This window comes from Lepidochelys kempii, chromosome 4 (genome assembly GCF_965140285.1).
Source record: "Lepidochelys kempii isolate rLepKem1 chromosome 4, rLepKem1.hap1, whole genome shotgun sequence".
In the NCBI taxonomy this organism is placed as follows: domain Eukaryota; kingdom Metazoa; phylum Chordata; order Testudines; family Cheloniidae; genus Lepidochelys; species Lepidochelys kempii.
This window is the reverse complement of record NC_136383.1, coordinates 84,166,542-84,181,304: the sequence shown is the minus strand read 5'-3', so window position 1 is coordinate 84,181,304 and position 14,763 is coordinate 84,166,542. Positions and strand designations below refer to the sequence as shown.

Sequence of the window (14,763 nt, the reverse complement as noted above, 5' to 3'; positions counted from 1 at the left end):
ATATATTGAGCAAATGATAAAAATATATAAAATAATGAATAGTAGCAAGAAGGTGCTTCTGTTCTTGTCTCTTAACACTAGGACAAGGAGAAATTCCATTAAATCAAAGGGCAGCCAACTCAAAAATGATGAAAGGAAATACTTTTTCATACACTGCATAATTAGATTGTGGAACTCCTTGCTACAGGATATTGCTAAGGCAAGAATTTAACAAGATTCACAGAGAGATGGGACACATATGGGTAATAAAGAATATCCACAGTTACAATGGTTAATGACAACAAAAAGATTGGGGGGAAAACCCCTTATAACAGAGTTTAAACCAATTTCTAACTATTAGAGAGGCGGATGAGACCTTGGGGGCTGGGGGGCGGGCAGCTTAGCCTGTATCTGCCTTTTGTGGGGTTTCTTGAACTTTTCTCTGAAGTTCTGCTACAGGTCACTAGCAGAGGCAGGATCCTGGACTAGAAGGAGCAGGGATCCGCTCTCCTAATAGCAATCTTTATGTTCTGCTGATACAAACAGGGAGGCAACTTGGCGGCGGGGCGGGGGGAAAGGAGGGGGTTCCTTGGGGCTGGGGAGCAAGGGGCATTAGTGCCAGCAGGATCCTTTCGCACGGGGGAGGGGGCTTCCCTCAGCCCCCGCCCCAGCATGAAGCAGAGGCAGCGGGAGAGGGGCTTGGCCAGCAGGAGCGGTGAAATCGGGCAGCTGTCACCGCGCAGCCGAGGGGCCCCGGTTACTAGAGGGGAGGTCCCCGCGCCTGGGGCTGCCATTGGCCCGTGGGGTGCGGGCCGGGGGCTGGAGGCGGGGCAGGGCTGTGTCTGGGTTGGGGTGTGTGCACGTGTTGGAAGCCTGGGCGCCCGGGAACCCTCCTCCTCCTGCTGCTGCTAGGGTCCGAGAGCCACCTCCGCGCAGCCCAGCGCTCGCCCGCGGCAGCCAGGCCCGCCTCCGGCCCCAGTAAGTGGGACTCGGCCCCGCCACGGGGCAGGCGAGGAGCAGTGGCGGGACAGCGGGCGTGCGCGCAGCCAGCTCCGCAGCGTCCACATGGCTGGGGGCGGGGAGCTTGGTGGGCAGCCCCTGGCCCGTGCCTGCGGGTGGCTGGGTCTCTCTCCCGCGCCGCGGGCCTGGGGTGACGTGCGGGGGAGGGAGAGGCGGGGGGCCGTGCTGCTGCTGCTGCTGGCAGGGGGAGAGCCGGGACTCGGAGTTATTCTTGGGGCTTGACGCGGTTTCCTTGGGGAGCTGTGCTGAGTGGGAGGCCAAAGGCTCCTCTGTGTCCTTTTTAGTCTGCTCGGTATGAATGGGGTTGGTTGTGCTTCTCTACGTGGGTCGCAGCCTGCTGCTGAGTTTTCAGTTTATGTCGCTGCCAGGGGTGTCTGCTCTGATCTAAGAAGTGACGGTCGGAGCTGAGTCCTGCGCACGCCACAGAAGAAACTGCACACCCGGCAGCTTCAGAACACGGCCGAACACAAATAATAATGACTGTTTACTGGTTTCCATTGCATGCCTTGAAACTGATGTGTGTGAACAGCTAAGTTGCAGGCGGTATTTATGGGACTGTGGTTCACCTTTGTGCAAGCTGGTAACTTCACATTTAGAGTTAGATTCATGTACACAGTATGTGCCATTCAAGCAGTGTTGGAAACTCGCATTGATTTCCGCACACAATCAAAATAAAATCTTCACACCTTTTTCGTCATGTGCAGCTAACAAGCTGCGAAGCCTCACTCTCAGCAGAGAATGGGGACTGGGGTAAAGGACAAGGTGTCTTCTCTGAATATGTAAAGGAGGTTGAGGGGAGGGTAGGTTTCCTTTCCTTTGCCAGCGCTGCATGTTTAAATATAGAAATGTGTTTGTGACAGGGTGGATTGATTGATTAAGGAGAAGTAGGAAACCTTGATTGAAATAGTTGATTTTAATCTTGTTTTAAGATTTGCATATTTTAATTCCTCTCCAAAGAAAAGTTGATGCCCATTGTGTTGGTAACCATTAAAACACGGTGAAAAGAACGAGGATTACTTGTGGTACCTTAGATTTGCAACTAAATCTAGCCTTTACACTAAATTTGGTACTACTTTTTGGTAACCAGGAGGAAACATTATTTATACACATTTATTTAAACAATTACATAGCATAACATACATTTATTTAGAGTCTTAATTTTACACTTTTTTCTTATGTGAGATAATGGAGAATGATTCATTTCTGATTTACTAGATGATTATACTTTACTCGGGATTTATGTTATGCTCAATGTGGATGGAAACTGGAATTCAATTAAAAATGCACACAATAGTAGTTTTTGTTTTAATAGTTAATAGTAGTTAAAGTGGTTTTTATTAGTTTAATCAATCTTAAATGTACTGGATATATAAGGGGATGGAAAGTAAGTTTATCAAAACATGTTTTGTATTTAAAACTAACTGATTTATTAAACAAAGAAATACTATCTGTAGTTAGTGAATTGGACTGTTTCTAGTGACCATGTCCTTCAGGATTTTAGAACTACAGTAGTAGATCTCCTCGTCTCACACCTCATTTTTATTCATAGATTGGAAGAGAAAAATAAGCTTTCCTGCTTTTTCAACTTCCGATCCGTGTTTTAACTTTGAATGAATTAGTCATTGAACTGAACTAGTTGGATAAAGTGAAAGAATGAATATATTCTCTCTACACCTGCAGAAGAGGCTACTGCGGTTAAAGGCTGGTTTACCACTTCAACAAACTTTAGTTCCAGGTGTTTAACTACTGACTTTGAACAGTTGAATAGTTTGACTTTCTTTGAAACTTTACAGCAAATATATACTGTTTTTTTATTTAATTTTAATTAGTTTTAATAGATTAAAACGAATTTAGGCTATAATATGGTTTATCATAATAACAAATATATTGTAAAAAGAAAAATATATGTAATTTAAATAAAATATCAAATTTATTTTTTTAAATTACTATTTTTTTATTCACCTTGACTTGTGAAGAATTTGAGTTTTGTGTCACAATCCAATTTGTATCCCTGTTAGCAGCTGAAAAAAGCTGTTGAGTGAAATATTTTAACATATATATTTGCGTGACATTAAAAATACAAAACTAAATAACAGAAGACGATTAAATCGTCTATTTAAAAAAATACAGTATTCCAAATCTAAAGCTATTATGGTATCTGCTAAGGATCATATGGGTATGACTGATCTTGCTTTTAAATTAGGAGTGACATCTTGAAGTCAGTGGAATTTAACTGGTGTGAGAGGAGAACTTGGCTCTGTCTTTAAGATGTAATGGAGAATGATCATGAGAGTGAGCCCAGGCAGCTTAGGTTGATTACCATGAAAACTGCCGGTGTTTGGTATCTTTCAGGATTGGGACTCATGATGCTTGTGTGTGGTGAAAGAAATTGAGGACAGTTTTGCTTGCAGTCCTTCTTATCCAGTGTCCCCATACAGACAAAACAAAATGAAATTTGACATTAAGGCTATGTCTACACTACGGTTTATGCTGCCATAATTTATGTTGCTCAGGGGTGTGAATAAATCACCCCCTTGAACAACATAAGTTATGCCAGTGTAAGTGCTCGTGTACGCAGTGGTATGTCGACGGGAGAGCTTCTCCCACTGACATAGTTTCTGCTGCTCGTGGAGGTGAGGTTTTTTATGGCAACAGGATTGCTCTCTCCCATTGGCATAGAGCGTTTTCACCACACACACTGCAGTGGCATAGCTGTATCAGTAGAGCTGCGCTGCTGTAGCACTGTAGGTGCAGATATGACCCAAGCTTCAGGAAGACCCTACACAGATCCAGTGCTGTGCTTAGTCCTTGGATTCAACAGCAAGGAAGAGGTCAAAGTGTCTTCGATCTATCACACTGTTCAACAGAAAGCAATGATGTCATAAAAATGTATACACAGAAATGAAATTAGTATTTATTACATGTTTTCATTGACACCCACAGTGCCCCAAGTATTTTCCAAACAAAAAGAGGCATGTCTTTCCCCAAAAAATTTTACAAGCAAAGGCCAGTGCTGCAACTGGAGCCATCTGAGTGCACTCCTGTACAAACCTGTACACTTATGGCATTCAATTGAAGTTATCCTGGATCTGACACCCAGATAAGGGTAATAAAACTTACAAATTGACCATGATACTATAATTTCTGATTCACAATTATTTTTTTGGTAGTGTTATGATATAAATTATCCCAAAATATTACAACCTGTATTTGTTTTGCTCTGAGGATATGACCAGTATTGTACCAGATACAGCAATAATGTAGCCTAATTTAGGGTGTGTTCGTAATATTGATTTAATATTGAATCAGGCTCCACAGAATGTACAAAGGACCCTCAGGGGTACTACAGGAAGCTCACACTGAGACAGATATAGTTATAAAGACTTTTTATTAAAATCAGTGAAATAGTAAGTAAATGGTAAAATAGAGTTACAAAGTTACAGTTGTATTACTGTTATTTAATAGATACATATGGTAATACAATATTATGTGCTGCAAAACCTTGGTTAATACTCACACCCTGTCTTGATAACCTGGTGTTGAAAGACGTAGGGCCTCGCCTTTGGCGGTTTCGGTTTTTTACCTCTTGCAGAGGAAACTAATGCAAGGAGCTGTTAAAGCTGCCTTAGGGTTTACTTATCTAACTTAACTTAAAAATTAAAACCTAATAAACAGAACTGGGAATAAAAGTTTAGGGAAACCAAGTTTAGCCTAGTCCCCTTGGAACTTAAAGTTTGAAAAGAAAATAAGTACGGCCTATTAATAGTTAAGAGCCATTGGTCACCTCTTCTGCCCAAATTTTATTCCTCCCCCACAGAAATGTTAGGGTACATTACCCCATAGGTTAATATGTATGTGCATATGGATGACAGGTATGTACACACATAAGTTTCTTGTGGTGTACTTGTTAAGTCCGTGGGTACAACTTTGAAAACCCCCCTATGTCATTCTTCATTGTCTATTGGTCTAGGTAAAGGACTTAGACATAAGCGTGGGTACTTTTTCTATTTGGGTAACAAGATGTAGGTCAACTTTACTTAAGATAGATATGCTAACTTTCTTTAGCTTAACATACAGATTTTTGGCCTGTAGGTCTTTTGCATTACAGCCAAACTTATTTTTAATATAAATCTATAAGCCTATTACAATACATCAAATACTTAAACTTATAAGAAAAGATATATCTGTGCAAGCAAACAGATTAATCATTAGGGCTACAATAAGCATAGTCCCTGCTTGGAGGTGTCTGCAGTCTAATAGAGACAGAGAAAACAGGCCTCACTCATTCTAGTATGGGGGAGGATGATTTCATGGATTTTTTTAAATGGTTAAGAATGTAATACTCTGTGAAGCTCTATTGGCTTCCAAAACACTGGACAGATCATAGGTAAACTGTGTAATCCAGATTCCTTGCCTCAGCCAAAAAGTGTACCTGACAAGGCCCACTAAAGCCGTAGTCTCAACCCCTCCCTGATTTTCAAATTCTGTTTTAAATTGTAATCAGTTTTAAGGTGCTTCAAGTGCATTTAACTTACTTGTGCTGACATCCCGAGCCACTCTGGGCATAATCCTGATAATTCTGCTAAATTCTCTGATTCAGCCAGATACTTAAGGACTCTGATGGATTTGGAGCTGCTCTGTAATAATTTATGACTACTGCATGTTGACCTGTTGATTTGGATATTTACTATATGACTATATTGTGCAAATTTAATAGGGGACTGTTGTGTATGTGGAGGGAATAAGCAGGAAAGGAAAGAAAAGCTTCACTTCTCTGCAAACACTTGAGGGTTGTTAAGAGATAATGCCAGGAAAGGAAAAGAGATCAGAGAGATCAAAAGAACTATTAGGGTTTTCTTTAAAGGGACTTTCTCTTAAGCGGGGAGAGTAGTTTGGCTGAGACACAGGCGTACACTGGGATGTCTGAAGAATTTAGGCCTGCCTAGGTTAACATCAGGTAATAGACTCCAAGTAAAATAGACATGCATATAGACTGTTTTAAAATCCTTTTTTTCTTTAAATTCTTTGTCCTACTGTTAAAATAAACAAGACTGGGTTTTAAGAAGGGTGTTTTGGCGCTGTATGCCACTGGTCAGAGACTCCTGAATGGAAGAACTGCAAGTACTTGAACTTAGTCAGACCTGTGAAGTAATCACATTTGATACACAGGGTATTGTAGTCCACGGCCTGGTCTAAAAGTGGGAGAATTGCAGAATTCCACCTGGATGTAGGTAAAGGCATGATGCCTGACAGTTGAGGCAATGCACTTATTGGGATTAGGATGGGGACAGAGGTGCAGCTAGTCCTGTAGCTTTGATAACGACACACATAATTGTAAGCATGGGAGTACCCCCATTTAAGTCAATGCAGCTATTCATGTGCTTAAAGTTACACATCTTTAAATATCTTGCTGAATTGGGTCCAAAGTGCATAGGAGGCAATTCCTTTCCCATAGTGTCTAGAGCCTTTTTTTCAGCCCCAACATGCCTTACAAGGTGTGCAGGAGCCCTTGCTTTAACTGTGGGCCTAGGATCATGCAGCATAGCCTTCTTTAGCAAGAAAAATATCTACTGTATGTGCTCAGTAGGCAATCTTCAAATGATCATAACTCCATCAAATCAAAACCAACTTCCCCTGAAACAAAGCTATGTATTGTTCCGCAGTAAAACCTATTCCCAGGCCAAACTGTATCTCTAATCTCCATGCTTTTTCAGCTGTAAGACTGTACATGTAAAAAAATAAATGATTTGTATGATGGAATTAAAAAAACCCCAACCTCCTTTTGCACCAAAATGGCTCAATCACTCTCCCCTCTATCCCTGCCCCCTCCCCCCAATTTTCCAAAACCAAGCGAAACCTTTAGGCAAGGATGTTTTACGCCTAAAAGATGAAAGTTAAAGAAAGCTCTGAGTGACTATAAAGCATGGATTACAGGGCTCAATCCAGTGCCCACTGAAATTGGAGAAAAGGCTTTCACTGTCTTGACTGAAGGTTGGATTAAGCCCCACATAAAAATAGTTTTATGCAGTCTAAACTATCGCAGGTTGCAGTCAGTTTCATTTGCAACTTGCTATATATAACATTAGTAAGTGGTAGCACAAACCTTGTAAGATCTTGTCTTGGGGCACTAATATAATGAAACATTCTATACAGATACTTGGGGGGCTTCTGTATTCATATCTTATTTTGAAAGCAATACACAATTGTAATTTTGAACCTCTTGGACACACTAGAAATACACAATTCTGAAATAACCAACCTGTCTGCTTTCAATTTTGCACAATTAGGAAACAAAGCTTTGTTTTTCCAAATGAAATGGTAAAACAATAAATGGAATTCTAACTCAGTTCCTGTAATAGCTATGAGGTTAAAAAGCCAAAGGATGAGAGTAATCTTGTAAAATATGGAATAAGAAATGCAGTGTCAAGGCTGAATTATTAATTGCACAAGTCAAGAAGTTATGAGTTAGATAATTTTGGGGTAACTTAATTCTCTGCGTATATGCATTGTGTATGGTTTTGGTAGCTAGCTCTCATTCTTTTAAGTCAATACTGAACCAATGACCAATGTCTAACCATAGTATTGGGGGTCACTGAAAGAAGTGAGAAAATAAGAAACTGAAGAGAGGCAAGATCAGTAGTCTTGGAGGCACAACAGAGGTACGGCCCTTAGATGGAAAAGCTAAAAACTTACTAAACTCTCTAGTGTGAGGGGAAAATCCTAAGGCTAAAAACGAAACCCCTGGAATTAGCCCTTTATTGTTTTAGTTTAGAGTTCTTTACCAGATGATGCTTAAATAATGATTAAATGTGCATGGGTTTGATAGATTGGAAGAGGGGAAGCATTGCTACTGCATAAGTGGTCGTGCAGGGTTCTATTCCTTTCCCACCAATTAAAAAAAAAAGGTCTAGCCTGAAGAGGAAGTGTTTATGTAACGCCGACAGACCCCGATTGGTGGTGGGCAGGATCACATCGGGGACCTCTGGAGCTTAGTGCATGACCCCAAAACCAACTGACTGTTAGCTAAGGCTGTAGAGCAGACTCATTTTATCACTCTCTCTTTAAGTGGTCTTGGTGCCACTAGATGGGACAGAACACCACACCCAGAAGGTGTGTGAGTTACATACTTTTCCTAGCTGAGGAAGTGCATCTCGAGCTTCAGAGTCTTCCCAGTTGAAATCCTGGACGAGCCCCCACTTGTAATGCCGACAGACCCCGGTCATCGGCAGGCCGGATCGAACCGGGGACCTCTGGAGCTTAGTGCATGAGCCTCTACCGCATGAGCTAAAAGCCAACTGGCTGTTAGCTAAGGCAGTAGAGCAGACTTATTTTATTTCTCTTTAAGTGGTCTCAGGAGGTGTGCGGGTTACATTTACATTTGCCTTTATCGAAAAAATTCTTGAATGAGGAAGGGAGAAAAGCCTGGGGTCAGTGAGATGATTCCCCTCAACTCCCAGTTGCACACCCCACTTTTCTGCCAGGGTAGGTAACTTCCCTTTCTGGAAACTGTTGAATGCTATAATATATAGCATTTGCCATGTATTTTACTTTGTGCTTTTTAAGCACTGTACAGATTAACTCAGCAAAATATTCCTATAAAGGTAGATAGGTATTTTTCCCATATTACAAATGGGGAAACTCAGACACATGCTTAAGTGTCATGCTTCAAGTCATTGGTAGAGCCATGATTAGAAAGAATATAGAAAATCATGTTGCCTGAACAAATGAGGAAGTTCCTTTGCTCACAGTTCCAAGCCCCTTCCAGCCAGCGCTTGGCGCAAAAGCTCTCTCTAAGCTTTTCTCTGAGCCACATTACCAGTGTGTCTGTGTCTGGTGCTTCCTTGCTGCCTTCTCTCTCAGTTTCTTTGGCTTTTTCTGCCTTTCTTTCCAAGACAAATTTTCACAGTGAAACCTTTGTGCCCACATGTGTCTTGCATGAGCCTTTGTTTTGGGCAGTGTCATATGCCTATTTGAGGTGGAGGCTGCTATTGTTCCGCTATGGTATCAGGCACCATAAAGGAGCTTAAGTGTTTCTTACAACTATCTTAAATGAAAGGTGCTGGTTATGCCCAGCCCGTAACATGACTGAGACCTGTTTTCTCAAAATGTAGCCAGGACAGTAGTATACTCATTTTTACTTTGGGGTGGGATGGAAGTCGAAAGGCAAGAACTGCTCTGCCAATGACTCTCCTCCCAAATGACCTATCTAGCCTCTAATACTAGTATGCCATTATTTAAAGCTAATATGCACAAAGGCCCAGTATGCAGGACATGAGAGCGTTATGCAAGATATTTTAAATGTTTTATCTCATTTCTTCAAAACACACGGGCAAGGACAAGTTTCTACTAGATTTTTTATTACCAAGCAGGTGGGCTCTTTCATAAGTGTTCAAAAGGCTGTGTGTGCCCTGTGGCTAACAGCAGCAACAGGCCAAACAGGAAAAATAGAAGGAAACTGCCAGGTACATTCATTCCCCCACTACCCTTTGTCACCTTGTCTCCCTTTCTTCTTTGACATCACTCTTTTTCTAGACACCTTCTGCCTCCACACCTATTAGCTTGCTGCATTTCTGCTTCTGAGCAGAAGCATACTACCTGGCACCTCCAGTCCCTAGGGCAGGGAGTTTGAAGGATTCCATGGTGCATGTTGGTTTGAACACTGAGTGCTTCCAACTGAGCTGCTGTTTCTGAGATTGAACCAGGACAGGTAGGGTTAGATTCAGCTTTTAGATCTGATGCTCTAGGTCAGTGTTTCTCAACCTTGGGGGTCAGGTTTATGGGGGTTGCAAGTGCAGGGCCGATGTTAGGGGGTGGCAACCAGGGCAATTGCCCAGGACCCCATGCCAGAGGGGTCCCTGCAAAGCTAAGTTACATGCTTTAGTCCCATTGCCTGGGGCTGAAGCCCAAGTCCTGCTTCCTGGGGCTGAAGCTGAAGCCTGAGCCTCGCTGCCCAGGGTTGAAGCCCAAGCCCAAGTCCCACTGCCCAGGGCTGAAGCATGTAACTTAGCTTCATGGGGCCTCAGGCAATTGCCCTGCTTGCAACCTCCAAATGCCAGCCCTGAGTATTATTAATAATTTACTTAATGACATTTAAGATCGGGGGGGGGGGAGACGACACACTTTTTTCAAGTCTTGGTGGGGTGGAAGAGATCACAATTTTTTTTTTAAGTCCAAAGGTGGTCGCCAGCACAAAAAGGTTGAGAAACACTGCTCTGTTACCAAATCACTTAGTCATAAGACTCTCCTGCCTCTGTCTTATCTATAGTGCTAAAGTCAATCCCTGTACATTTCTGCATACTTGTCCTTATTCAAATAATGGTCTCCTCTTTGTTCTTAAAAGTTACCTTGTTGGATGCAAAACCAATGACTTGCCCACCCACAGAATTCTCTAGTTTTATTGATTATTGAAATTTGTCAGTATTGCAGCATATGCTATGGATATGTATAGTTGGAGTTCTGTGCTTACTGAACAAAGATAATATAGGGGTTACATCAGCAAAATCAATGCCAAATGTCCTTCCTAGAATTTCAGAAATTCCCAGTTGGAGGGGGTGATAGCAGACTCTGCCCCAAATACTTTCTCTCATGTTTTATTGTCTTCCCAAAGGTGCAGATCCTTAGAGTTACAGTCCTTTTGCATTTGTGCTATCAGATTTCCTAAAGCGGTGTGATTTAGGTAAAAATGGGGGGATTTTTTAAAACAAAACACAAATTCTTCCTGTACCTCTTCTTGAAAAAGATGGAGTTGACGTGATTTAATGAGCATAAACATACACACCAGTATTTTATTGTGAAAAACCAAGATGTGCACACAATCCTTGCAACATTACAGGAAATCTTGTTCTACTTCCTCACCACACCATCCATTTTTGCCCTTTGTTTGAGGTTATTGTTTGTTGCTTCATGTCTGCAGCTAGATTACAAACTCTCTGTCACCATGAGAGAGGGACCACTTTTATTTTATTTTTGTGCCGCAGCATGCACACTGTGGTTATGGAATAAAAATAGTTAGAATGGACTTTGGAAGGGATTATTTATTGCACTCTCTTCAGCATCCTTAGACTGAGTAACTAATAAGGCAATGTTTAGCAAGATCTAGGACGTGGACATCATGTGGATTTCCAATTAATCTCATGAGGATTAAGAATTAATTCCTCTGAATGTAGTATTTATCTGTAATTGATATATGAATTATTTCCCCCACTTTAACACTTTTAGACTACCATACAATTGAGGAGAATGCAGTTGTACAAAAGTTAGTTACTGTGGTTGCAGCATTTCATGGCAAGTCACTGTTGCAAGATGCAAACAAGTCTGTGGAGGCCTAAAAGTGATGGATGGGTGTGTGTGTGTGTGTGACATGCTTGCCTTTCACATCATGAAATACTAGCAAATGTACCAATGAGGAGCAGCAGAAGGTCCCTAAAAGTGCGGGGGCCAACAGTGCCTGAACCATAGTCCTGCCCTTTCTCCCTGAGACCGTGCCCTCACGCTGCCCCTTTCCCGGGGGCCCCACTCCCATGCCACCTCTTCCCCCCAAGACCCTGCCTCCTGCTCGCTCCTCTCCAGCCTCTCCCCCGCATCGCTCACCCTTACAGCCAGTAAAAAGTGAAGGGACCATGGCCCCCAGAGGCTCCCCTGTTCCGGCACCCCTGGTTCCAATATATTAGGTCAGTATGTCAGTTTGTTAAGTTGTATTTTGATTGTCATAAGTAGGAGGTGAGAAATAATTTAGTTTGTCATGGGACTTGTAGCAGAGCTGCCTACCTGGTCTGAGTCACTTAGTTGACATTATAATCCCTTGGGCCCAGATTCTCAAAGGTATTTAGGTTCCTGACTACCATTGAATTGAATGCAAGTTAGGAGCCTAAATATCTCTGAGGATTTTGGCCCTGCTCCCTTCCCAGCTGGATCTGATCATTGAACAGGGCTGGCTGACCCTAGCTCTCCCCCCACCTTCTTACAGGATTGCAGGTATCCTGTATCTTCATGTGCTTCTACAACAGTCTTAGAGTTCCTTTTCTGGAGAACTGTGCCTGTGCTAATCCAGCATGTAACATTTGTACAGGGGCAGTAGCAGGATGTAAGTGCAATCTTTTGCTCCTGAAATGGGAGATAATTTTTAAAGATATTTAAACGCATATATTGGGACACGCTTGTTGTGTAGTTGTTTAGGGGGAGGTAGGACAGTAAGGTTGCCAGGTGTCTAGTTTTCAGACCTGCGGTCAATGGCAGCTGCTGCAGCGGCGCCTGCAGCTGCAGGCAGCGCACACCGCTCAGAGTGCCTGGCTGCCCCTGCACCTAGGAGCTGGACATGCTGGCCGCATTCCGGAGCCACAGGAGCCAGGCCAGGCAGGGAGCCTGCCTTAGCCCTGCTGTGCTGCCAACCTGGATCTGCCTGAGGTAAGCGCCACATGGTTGGAGCCTGCAACCCCTCCCACACCTCAGGCCCATGCCCCTAACTCCCGCCCTGAGCCCCTTCCTGCACCCAAACTCCCTCCTAGAGCCTGTACCCTCTCCCACAACCCAGCCCCAGCCCTGAGCCCCCTCCTGCACTCAAACTCCCTCCCAGAGCCTGCACCTGCCCCAGGGTGGATTTGATTTAAATCACTAGTCAGGAAGACTCGATTTAATCATGGATTTCTACATAAAAGTGCATTCTTGTTGGTTGTTATAACCTTAATACATTTTCTTCCCAACTCAGAGACAGATGTAGGTTTCATTTTTAGAAGGTACACCCTATATACTTTTAAAGAGATTTATTTTGAAAACTTTTCAGATTAGTTTTACAGCTATATCAGAAAATGAATGATTGTTTGGTTATTTCATTTACCAAAGGTAATTGAAGCAGATATTTATGAAGTCATTGGGAGGTGAACTATCTCCAATTCAAAGGTTAATCAATATTTGGAGGATTTTCTTGCCATGCTGTATTAGGAGGAGAACATCACCAGACAGACATTTAAATTGTTTTATTTAACTAAAACAACAATGTTCTGTATTCTGGATTTTTTTTCTTCAACAGCAAACATATAATTTTTAACAAAACAAGCATATGAATTTTTTAATTTAGTTAAACATTCAAGTTTTTTAAAATCAGGTTTGTTTTTGTTAAAATTGTTTTAAACTAAAATAGTTAAATGAAATATATATATATATTTAAAAACAAAAATTTAATTGACCAGGGTAACCAGATAGCAAGTGTAAAAAATCGGGACGGGGGTGTAGGGTAATAGTGCCTATATAAGAAAAAGCCCCCAACATCGGGACTGTCCCTATAGAATCGGGACATCTGGTTACCCTAATCAACTATGTCAGCCAGGTAAACGTGAGAAACTTAAAATATTGGCTTCTGCAGCTAACAGTCGTCTTCACCTTCATTTTCCTGTTTGTTCATAATCTGGAAAAGAAAAACAAGCTTTCCTGCTTTTTCAGGTCCCAACGGATTTCTCAATTTGGAATGAATTAGTCCAAAGGAAGAAAATATTCTTTCTACACCAGCAGAAGAAGCTACTGCTGTTAAAAGTGAGACTATCTCCAACAGTCTCTGAATCCAAGTGCTTAAGTGACTTCCACCAGTTCACTGGTGTGACTTTCTTTAGACCATCAGCAGCAAACACGTATTTCTTGAATGGTTCTTATTCCCAAACTGGGTCTCTTTTACAAGCCTGCTGGCATTGTAGGTTTTCCCTTCTAGTGAGAGAATGGTATGGTAGATCTCAAATCAATGAAGGCTACACTCAGAAAGACCTCAAGAATTCTAGAATATGCTGCTCAAACAGTTTCACTTTTGTTTCTACTGCCTGTCCCTCCCTTCTCACATTTATCTTCAGACTTCTCCTTGTCCTGATCTATTCTGCCCCCAACAATCTTCTATTCATTAAACTTTTTGAAACTTTGCGCTTTTAGAGAGAGATAAGGGATTGACTCTATGTACACAAATTTGCAGAGGGACAATAGGGTTGAGGTCTGTTATTTCTCATTTCTATATATTATTTATTTGTTTAAAAAACTTTTTGCTGTTAACAAGCATGTTATCTCTGGAGACACAAATCCACAGTTTGAGAACTGCAAAACTAAGCATCTCTGATGGTATTTTCTAGACTGAGCACTGAGTCCCATTGGGTAGATAGAAAGATTAACCTAAATAATCTATACAGAAGCCCCTGGAACCCCATAAGATTGGGTCCCTAATCCATGAACTATTGGAATTTATAAAACTTTTCTTAAACATTACATGAATATATTGTCTCATTCTATAGAATTAGAATTTATAATCCCTATTCCATGGTGAGATATCTTTGACCTTAATGTATCTTAATTCAAACTATCTTTACATTGCTTTTTTCCTCAAAAAGCATTTTATCAAAAAATCCGATTTAAATAAAAAAAATCCATTTTTTTTGCTTTTTAAAAATCATTTATTTTTATCAACCCTGCCACATCCCCACTTCCGCATCCCAACCTCCTGCCCCAGCCCTGAGCCCCCTCCTGCACCACAAACCCTTCATCCCAGGCCTCACTCAGAGCCCACCCTCCACCTGGAGCCCGCACCCCCTCCTGCACCCCAGCCCTGAGCCCGCTCTCGCACTCCGAATCCCTCAACTCCTGCACCCCAAACCCGTCATCCATGGCTCCACCCCACAACCTGCACCCCCAGCTGGAGCCCTCACCCCCTCCTGCAACTCAACTCTCTGCCCCAGCCCAGTGAAAGTGAGTGAGGGGGGGGAGAGCAAACGATGGAGGGAGGGGGGATGGAGTGAG

At 42.2% G+C, this 14,763-nt stretch overlaps 1 protein-coding gene across 1 annotated transcript in view; it reads left to right on the top strand.

Moving 5' to 3' along the window:
* Nucleotides 1-885: 885 nt before the first annotated feature.
* The window catches only part of SLC7A2 (solute carrier family 7 member 2), a 106,299-nt gene continuing 92,421 nt past the window's right edge, over nt 886-14,763 (top strand). Inside the window, exon 1 of the mRNA XM_073341919.2 lies at nt 886-957. The gene's annotated coding sequence lies outside the window, so the exon portion shown is untranslated. The remainder of the gene's footprint in view (nt 958-14,763) is intronic.